The sequence below is a fragment of the Notothenia rossii genome (assembly GCF_949606895.1).
Source record: "Notothenia rossii genome assembly, chromosome: 3".
In the NCBI taxonomy this organism is placed as follows: domain Eukaryota; kingdom Metazoa; phylum Chordata; class Actinopteri; order Perciformes; family Nototheniidae; genus Notothenia; species Notothenia rossii.
The window spans coordinates 32,839,931-32,850,717 of NC_136901.1; positions in this window are offsets into that span (position 1 = coordinate 32,839,931).

Here is a 10,787-nt window from a genome sequence, read left to right on the forward strand (position 1 = left end):
ATCTGCCTTTACTTTGACATTATTCTAAGTTTTAGTTGGTAACATTTATAGTGTCAACAATAAGCAAGAAAAACAGATAAAATTGTTAAAAAAAAAAAAAGTATTTGCTTCCAAGAATTCCAAGTGTTTACAATTAAATGCAACTTTTACAAAATAAATGATTGTGAATGTCATTGATGTATTATCCTTTAACAACTTAATTGTGAAATGAGAACAAACTTGCATGTTTTACACAACTATGAATGTCACACACCACATTTAAATGTCCTGCCAATGACTCATCAACACAAAACAATGAGTGGAAACAAACCCTTGTGTTTTACTGGCTGTGTGTTTAAGGGTTCTTACATGCTGTGCACCTGCCACCAGTGTGAGTGATCTAACATGAGGGCTGATGAGGTGCTGAAACTGTGGAACAATCTGACCGCCAATGATTTCACACCTGTATTGGTGAAAATGCAGAAAAAGAGATACAACATCCCTCAAAACTTGGTGCTTCACTTCTGAGGCTGCTTCTGTGTTTATGCTTGGCTTCCTTCCCAACTGTCCAACTGCATTGATTACAGCAGAGGGAAGTCTTGCTAACAGAACTTTGGCCATGTTTTAAGGCTAACAAGGGGAGCCAATGATAACGAGCCAACCCAAAAGAAGAAGTCTCAGAGCTCCCAACACTGTTAGTATTCCCTCGATCCAAATCATCCATTATATGATCCTGTTGGAATAGACTGCGCTGAGTGGAAAGTTTGTAATGGTTGTTCGTTGTCCATGACCCTGCCCTTCCTGACCCTGCACTGCAAAGTACAGAAATAAGTGGAAAGCTCTTGAAAACCTTTCGAGTCTTTTTATCTGTGTGCTTAACGGCATGAATCATCACATGCTGAGGGAGAGAGGCTGAAATAGCGCACATACAAATGGCCGCTGAAGTGAACAACACTCAGTGCTGCAGCATATGGTGGCCGTTGTCCACAGTTGTCTTTTTCTCTTGTTTGTGTGGCTTGAAAACTCTCAGTGAAGAGCTTTTGGCATGTCAGCAAAAGCTGCTGGAAGAGCAAATAGTCATTATCTACTACCCAGGCAACTTTGAGCAGCTTGTTGCTTAGCATGAGACCGTCTGTTGGTGATGTAAGCCTTTGCACTTCACAAGCACTTTCAAAAACATTATTTTATCACTGGGTGCTGCGCTGCTTGAAGCCTCAGATTTAGTGCTCTGAATTAAGTCATATCTGGCCAAAGCATCCACAAGGACACTATCAGCATGATCAACAATTCATAATAACAACAAATACTCAAGCAATGCAGCAAATATTTATTTTTATTTTCCAGGGATTAGAAAACCCCTCTAAATCATGCCCTCTGTATATCAATGCTAAGTAACTAAGTACTTCAAGTAATGCAATTAATTAGAAATGGTACAAGGGGTTCCACCAACGAGTGATACAACCTCCTTCTTCAACACTGAGTATATTATATTAATCAAATTAAAGGTTGTATTTTATTGCTAATGAATTCCAGTTTTAATCAGTAGGAGAAACAGGTTGTTATAGTAACATCAATCTCATACGCCATTCCTTTTTGAGACCGTTAAGCCTCCACGTCAGCAAATCTGTTTGGGCTACCTGTTTCCCGTTGTCCAATTGAAGACATCTTTTTCCGTGTGGCAGTGATTGTTTACAGTGTGATCATCAGTGTCTTAAGACATGAGAATGAAGTTGGAGTTGAGATACAACCTTTATGTTTGATTTCTCAACAAATTGCAAGTTTACAATCAGTTAACAGTTACATTTTTAGCAAATAAAAAGCTAAAAGACAATCGGCAGACGATGGCAGATGGTTCCAATGATGGGAAATGGATTTGGAATTGAGATACAACCTATACGACCAGATTACTTAACAAGTGGCAGGTTAGTTACGCTAAGTTAAGAGTTTTTCTTTTCAAATAATAAAAAGCAGCAGATGATGGCTAATGGGTTTCATGGTTGTATTTCGCACAATGTGTTGCACCTGTTTCCTTGGTGACCTTTACTCGTCTTAAGTCCACTCAATACTACTTAGACTACAAGTGGACCACAAACAGAAACCCATAGGCTTTTGATTCCAAAATATTTTTCTGTTGTCTTCAGATTCATACAGAAATAAATATCTCAGACCCCCCTCAGATGTATCTATTGAACCAACCCTAAATTGTACTGGAATTAATAGTAATTTAATCTGAAACTACAGTATGGACGCTTTGGCTGAAATACAGTATTATTACATGGTAGTATTGAGTCCTTCACTTCTTACTGTTGTTGCACAATCTTTTTAAAAGTTGTTGCATTTTCCACATATAAAGGAATAAAGGAAATCCTTGGCTCAAGGTTTGACCATGGTTAACTCAGAGTGATATAACTGGAAAAAACAAGCAGACAGGCACCCATAGCCATAGTTGTGTTTAGTGTCGAGTTGTTGATAGGAGGGGTCGTGTTTTTCATAAATCAATTTTCCACACTGCACCCTGCCGCCTGTCAGAAGACTCCAATAGGCCGCCTTTGTACCGACTGCAATCGAGGGAAATTGCACTGATTAGTGACTCCATTTGCTCTTAGTTTTAATTACACAAATATCAAAAGGGAGACGGGAATAAACAAGGACTGTAAAAGCACAAAGCTGCGTCATTAAAATGTCATGATCCACATGGGGGAAACGGGGATCTAATTCATGTAATCAGAAAATTGCTCTGATTGCATTGATAGAAAAGGGAGGAGGGGAAAATAACTTTGAACTAAAGGTCAACAGACCAAAACTCAAGGGCTCTTTATTTAGTGATTGGGCCCGTTTGTAATAGATTTAGAAAAAATTGGCTCCTATCTACAGGGCGCCATATATCTCTCCTGGCAGCGCTGTCATATGATATTCGAAGCGACAAATATTTACAAGTTTAATTTAAGATGCTGTCTTGCCCTCCATGGCAGGGACATTTTGAAAAATAGGTGCTATTCTAGTTTGTACACTGGGGATATGACAATGATTAGAAATTGATTTTTCCTTTAACCCCGGGTTCAATTATCGGGGTTTATGTTTGATGGGACCATAATGATGCCTATCTGCAAATACAGCCTGTTCCCGCCTCATGCCATGCTGTTTTCGTTTCCATCAGGTTTGATCGAGCTGTAATTGATTCACTAATTGCCTTTAATTATAAAGTAAATGACTTCTCTCTACAGTGCGAGTTGGGTTATCTGTTTTGGTTGCTATCAAAGGAGAAGTTAATAAACTGGATGAGAGGGTTAATAATCACAATTAATGCTGTAATTCTCATTAGATCCAAATATGCATAAAGAAATGCAATTACTTCATGAGCATATAATTGCTTTGTACAACGTCTAATGCAATCTTTGTTACAATTTTCCAGAATAAAATACATTTTATTTTCCCCCTCTGTTTGTTTGGAGGTTGAGGTTACACCAAAGCAGCTATTTGCAGCTTATCGAGTAAAATAAATCACAGGATGGCATTCTTTTGCACATTATTACTAAAAGAAGACCCCCGCTCGTTGGTGGCCGAGGAAAAATTGTGTTGAGATTTCTGCTGCTGTTGCGGTTGTTGTTGAGTTAAACACACCGCTTGCTTTGCCACCCCTGATAAATAAAACATTCAAGTGCTCCGGGAGAAGAAAAAAAGAGGGCTGCCTGCATCACGCGTTCCCTGAATGCACCATGGACACTGCGACTCTGCTTTGACACCACACAGTGCTTTTCACCCTTCGGCACCCACCCAACATTGTGAAAATATTCCAACTCATTCCAAAACATTGGTCTGTAATCTCCCCAGAGTGAGAACACAGCCTTACAGGACGCCCAGCAAACATACTGTAGTCATCATGCCTTTACATGGATGCCTGCACGCACAAAGACAAAGCTGAGATTGAAAACAGAGATAATTGTGCTGTATTAATCCCCCCTGCTTTTAATGTTTGAATAATCCCCTCAAACACGTATTGGTTCTAACAGATAATATCATTAATAAATGTTTGAAGTATGAAAGGATAATCTAAACTGGGGAAAAACAGGTTCCTTTTTTAACCCGTGGACTTCAAACGTGACTATCCTATCCTGAACACCTGCTCAGTCAGCAGCAGCATGCTCTCAGACTCCTCGCAGTGTTCCACACAAACCCTCGCTGAGTGCTTTCTGCACAGTCAAACATCATACATTCATAGATAAGAACCGCATGCATAATTTAAACCACACGCTGAATGGCACGACATGGGAGAGAAGAAAACAATATTAACGCGGCTGCGTCCGGGCACCTCCTTTTACTGCCTCAAAAATAAACAAGAAAATGAACAAAATGGGGGCCAAGGAAAAGCCCCATGAAATTTTAATGGTTGAATATTATTTTTGCTGCACTGGGCCAAATGGCTGTTGGAAGGTTCGAAAGATATTTGGTCCTGGTTTAGGACCACGTTGGGGCACGTGAGACGAATATGACTACACAGATTCCACTGTAAGGATACAATAATGGTGATGAAGTACACATGTAAGCCAGAAAGCAAAAAAGTCTGTGAAGTGAAATAAAAACAGGGGGTTTTGAGCAAATCAATGTGATATAAAAGCTGCTGTAGAGAAAATGGTACTTTTATAGATGCTTATTTCAAAAAGCAATATAAAGAGAATTGCTTTTCCATTATCTTCAGAATCTGAATTGTCCTGGTGTGATGAATCGAACCAACCCTTCAATTCTTTACAAATTGTAGGATTGGCCTTTAAAACAAATAAGCATATTTCCAAGTGTTACCACTTCTGATTGAGCAATTTGTAATAACTGTCACTTAACATTCAAACCAGTGTGACAGAAAGTTCTAAAAAAACTAGCTTCATACTAAAAAATCCATTTGAGGTGAACTAATTGATGACACTGACTAACCTTTTTGCAGCATCAGTACGACTAAGGTTCATTTTGCCGATGTTCATCAGCCCCTCTGTTTGTTTCCTTGCAATATTAATGAAAATGTAATTGCTCCGTTGAAATAATAGTTACACGCAAACAATATTCCGGGAATTGTAAAATCCTTTTTATATGGCCATCACTCTCAGCACTCTGCCACAGATTTGACTTCCTTTATTTCACTTTCCCTGCCATCTGGTCAAGTAGTGGAAGTCAGGATCTAATGATGAATCACATTATTACCAGCCCTAGTTCCAAGTTTCAAATTATGTGTAGTTTTTTTTTTCTAAAACATGCCAAAATAAGGGTCCTTCTGTTTAGGACTGGGCTAAAGCTATTCCCAAAACCCAGTAGAGGTCGACCCTCTTTACAGAGATCTTGTGCTGAACCCCACACTCAAACGCCTCAGCCAGCTGGGACATTTGCCTTGAGGCGACGGCTCTATCTACACATTTTAAACTGATAATTGGACAAAACACTAGAAGATTCATGCTTAAAACATGCTTGTTAAATAAGTAAGTTAGACACTGATTTAAGTGAAGTCCAAGTTATGCTCCAACACTTTCAGACATTCTCATTGGAAGACATTCATGCGCACAAAAAGAAACAGAAATAGTTTGTAAAGAACTCAAAATGAAAAGTTTGAGAGAAACAAGGTAAACGTCCTCACCTGCCAACAACTCGGTGTGGACATTTTCGTTTTCCATTATCTGATAAGCAGTTGAGTCAATTGACACCTTTGGGTTATAAATGGGCGATTCTCAAGAAGTATGGCTTGATTAGTAGAAATGTACACCGTCCTCATCAAGATATTACAAGATTTAAGGTGACATATGTTGTATATTTGAACTAAGTAAAATTAAAGCTGTAGAATTGAAAATGATGCTATTTTTATTAAGTTTAATTGAGATGCAATGGTTGCTATATTTTGCAACGGTGATCAAATAAACCCCCCAGCCACTAATGCTTGTGCGTTATTTGTAAAAGAAAACAAATAATATATTCAGTACAAGAGCGTACGAATGGTGAGTTTGCTTGTGTTAACAACTACATGCATAGAATGCAAAGCCCAAAAAAGTAGTAATGACATGAGAAAGCGACAGTAGTCTGAAAGAAAGCGACAGCCGGAAAAAATGCATTCCCTTCTCTTTTACTATTTCTCAACTTTACCTTTCTGGGAATGCATTGTGCGCTATGACGGCTAATCCACTGGGAGGATGTCTTATACTATTCCGGGACAAAAAAAGGCTGCTTCAGCAAATTGTGAAGTACAGGAGCAATGACAAGGCCCCCTCCCTCCACCAACACCTCTAGCACTTTACATACAAATAACTGTCAAAACAAAATTGCCTATTTTGAATAGGAATATGACTGGGACGACAACACAAATATATGAAAGGACAAAGCAGCCCAGTGGAACAGGCAGAGAAAGCATGAAATAAGATATGAATGTGTTCTAAATTGAAAGGCGTTGCGTTATGACTTTGCAAATAAAGTAAACTCATGTCACTTTCAACACTTCTTTCATATAAATGCTATTTTCTCATTGTGAGAGGTCACCATGGTGTTTTGTTAGAGGTTAGCCTCCAGAAGAGCAAAGTGAAGACGACCATTTTTTGCTACAGAGACCATGTATCAAATGCTCGTCAGGTAACTTTAAAGGTCCCAATGTCATGGCCATTTCTACTGATCATAATTCCACTAGAATAGATTTACATTGTGCAATTTTCCAAACTCACATTGGTTTCTCATACATCATCTCTGTATAGTATGTGTATTCACTCTCTGTCTGATGAGTCCACAACTGTTACAGCGGAACATCAGTGATTATGTGTTACAATGGCGTTGGTTAGCAACCAGAAAATGACACCAGTAATGACAAACAGATGAGAATGCTGCGTGGGGTATGGGTGCCGTGTTGGCGGGACGTTGCGCGGCTCGCTTCTGTGAGGAGGGGACAGTGTGAGCTGGGTTCATTTCCTGCTTGCTGCGTGGGGTCTGCGAGACAGCGCAAATGGACGCAGGAAGGGGGGGGGGGGGGGGGAGATGGGGGTGCTGAGGGGGCTGCAGCACTCCCATCTGCGAGGCTCCACTAGCATGTATCAAAACTTGATTATCTACAAACTTCATTCGAAAAAACAGGGACTGACATAACTCATAGCTTGACAAAGCAAAGGTCCTCATCTTCAGTTTTATTATGTTATTATTGAGGTCATAGTTGAAGGAGGTATTGTACTGGTCAACATTACATTAAAAGCTGCATTATAAAAGTAGACAGTATGGCAGACACAATATATTTGGCAGATGAACAGGTGTAACTGATAATGTGGACACAGAGTAGATATACTATATATGTTTATTTTATTTGTATTTTAATTGTAAAAATGTTCATACAATTGTTAACGTACATTCATTGGGTTTTTGAATGTGGCTTTGAATGCCGCGTTACAAAACAAAAAGTTGAAATGAAAGGAAGTCATAAAATGTTGATGATATGTTGATCAGAATCAGAAACATCTTGAGTCGTGGCTGTGGTCCTGGATCATAAGTCCTGGATGGATATACTCATGGATTCATCTTCCTATTATACACACATGCATTTCCAAACATTTGGACTACCTATGTTGCAAATGTATTATCTTTTCAATGTACACACGGCATCTATTGCACGTCTGTCCGTCCTGGGAGAGGGATCCCTCCTCTGTTGCTCTCCCTGAGGTTTCTCCCATTTTTCCCTTTAAACTGGGTTTTCTCTGGAAGTTTTTCCTTGTACGATGTGAGGGTCTAAGGACAGAGGGTGTCGTATTGTCATACTGATATTCTGTACAAACTGTGAAGTCCACTGAGACAAATGTAACATTTGTGATATTGGGCTATATAAATAAACATTGATTGATTGAGAAACAGGATTATTGCCAGGTAGGTTCACACATTTGAGGATTTGAACTTGATGTCGTGGTGCATACATAAAATATAAAACAAAGAATCTCGTGCAGGTCGTGGAGGGATGGCAGATTACAGCCGATCACCTTCTCTGCAGAGCGGATGACCCGCTGCAGCCTGCCCTTATCCTTGGCTGAGGCTGTGGCATACCAGATGGTGATGGAGGAGGTGAGGATGGACTCGACGATGGAGGTGTAGAAGTTCACCATCATCGTCTTTGGCAGGTTGAATTTCTTCAGCTGCCTCAGGAAGAACATCCTCTGCTGTGCTTTTTTGATGAGGGAGCCGATGTTCTGCTCCCGTTTGAGGTCCTGGGCGATGATGGTGCCTAGGAAGCAGAGAGACTCCACAGCAGTTACTGGGGAGTCACACAGAGTGATGGAGGCGGGTGGGGCTGCGTTCTTCCTAAAGTCCACAACCATCTCCCCTGTCTTGAGAGCGTTGAGCTCCAGGTGGTTGTCCCTACACCAGATCACCAGATGGTCCATCTCCCACCTGTAGGCAGACTCGTCCCCACCAGAGATGAGTCCGATGAGGGTGGTGTCGTCTGCGAACTTCAGGAGCTTGACAGACTGGTGACTGGAGGTGCAGCTGTTTGTGTACAGGGAGAAGAGCAGGGTGGAAAGAACGCAGCCTTGCGGGGAACCGGTGCTGATGGTCCGGGGGTCAGAGACGTGTTTCCCCAGCCTCACGTGCTGCTTCCTGTCAGACAGGAAGTCTGTGATCCAAGTGAGGGACCCAAACAAACTATTAAGATGGCAAATCTGTCTTCTGGTTTTTGCCTCTTTTGAATGATAAATACACACTACCGACGCCTGCTGGTAAGGAGAGTGATTGACACTCAAGCATGCGCAGTTCGTACGTGCAACTTGGCTGTCGGCTGAAGTCTTTGCGGTATGTTCCAGTGCGACACATGGCCAAGACGCAGGAGACGTGAGGCGACGTGAGGTGAGGTAAGCTGACGTACCGTCGGGACGTGTTCTTTGGTGTCAGTTTGGTGTGTAAGGAGCTTTAGACCACGCCAGACAGAAGCAGAGTCATTTGCTGAGAGCTGGTGTTGGAGTTTTCTCACAGTGTTGTCGTTTAGCATCTCTCACCGTCTTGCTAAAGACGTACTTCAACTCTCTAAAGCGTGCCTTATAGCCACTCCTAAACGCCTCCTCCTTTTGCAATCTTAGCTGTTTCAGTTTAGGTGTGAACCAGGGCTTGTTGTTGTTGAAACGTACCCTGGTGCATGTTGGGACACAGCTGTCCTCGCAGAAGCTGATGTATGACGTCACAGCCTCTGTATATTCATCCAGACTTTGAGTAGCAGTCCTAAACATGTCCCCAGTCAGTACAGTCCAAACACGCCTGAAGTTCCTCCATAGCTTTACTGCCCCACTGCCTGAATGTCCTCACTACAGGCTTACACAGCCTGAGTTTCTTCCTGTATGCAGGAATCAGGTGGACCATGGTGTGGTCAGAGTGGCCCAGCGCAGCGCGGGGGGCGGCGTGATAGGCTTCCTTGATGATGGTGTAGCAGTGATCCAAAATATTCCCCTCTCTGGTGGGGCATTTAATAAACTGTTTCTATTTTGGGAGTTCTTGCATGGCTGAGGTTGCCTTTGTTAAAGTCACCAAGAACAATAACTAGGCACTCCAGATACGTCCTCTCCACACACAGTATCTGCGCCTCCTGCACGTTCGCATGCGGTGGGATGTAAACACCGACCAGTATGAATGAAGAAAACTTGCGGGGGGAATGAAAGCGTTTGCAGTTGATGATAAAAGTTTCCAGAGTGGGAGAACAGTGCTGCACCAGCCACTAGTGTAAAAACATATTCCTCCACCTTTTGTTTTGCCAGAGAGCTCCGTGTCACGATCCGCTCTGAACAGCTGGAAGCCTCCCAGCTGCAGCGCCAAGTCCGGAATCGATCCACACAGCCAGGTCTCAGTGAAGCACAAAACACAAGATGAAGAAAAGTCTCTGTTTCTACTAACCATTAGCTGAAGCTCGTCCAGTTTAATGCTTATGGAACGCACGTTGGAGAGAAATATTCCGGGTAGCAGAGTCGCACGAGTGTCCCAGCCCGTTTCCCTCTCCTGTGGCGTTTCAGTGTTCGGATGCACGAGAGGGTAGCTTTTATGTCCAATAATTCCACGGAAGAACAGAGAAAAGTGGGAAAGTAATCCGCTGAAGTTGTTTCTCTAATGTTTAGGAGCTCTTCCCTGGTGAAAGAGTTCGGTGAACTGTATGTAAACACTGAATTAACGCACAAAGCCAAAGCAGCCATCTGCGGCGCCATCTTAAGGATGTTACAAAATGCAACGGTATTTTGTATTAATGGTATGCATTGTGTATAGTTTAAGGTAAATGTGCAGTATGAAGTTGGTACAGCTTAAGGTAGGTCTAAGTTTAGGGAAATAAATTACAACAAAGTTCAAAGACATGACATGAGACTGCAGTCATACCGCAGCTGAGTCCAAACATGGGCATACAATAGGGAATTTGAGCTGTAATCACGTTTATGGCTGCCACTATAAATCTTGCCAATACATTTGATCACAGCAAAGCCTGTGAGGTCAAAGGTCAAATTGCTCTAGCACCTCTATAAGCTGTCATTTAATTTGGTTTCTGAAGTACCATGATCACTGACCATTATTACCTTCATCACATAATGTAAGATATATGGGGCGAGAATTGCTGCAGCATTATGTTTGTGATATTCATTTGGATTTTAAGCAATATAGAAAGAATAATCAAGAAAAATGAGACTATTATCCATCAAGGGCATTACACAAGGCATGAGCCAATTTATCCCCGACGAGAAGCCTCTGAATGGGCTTGATAAATCATCAAGAGAGGGGATATCATTTGGCCTCACAGCGAAAAAACTGTAGCGCAAGCATATTTCAAACCATTAAGGGCTAAAGTT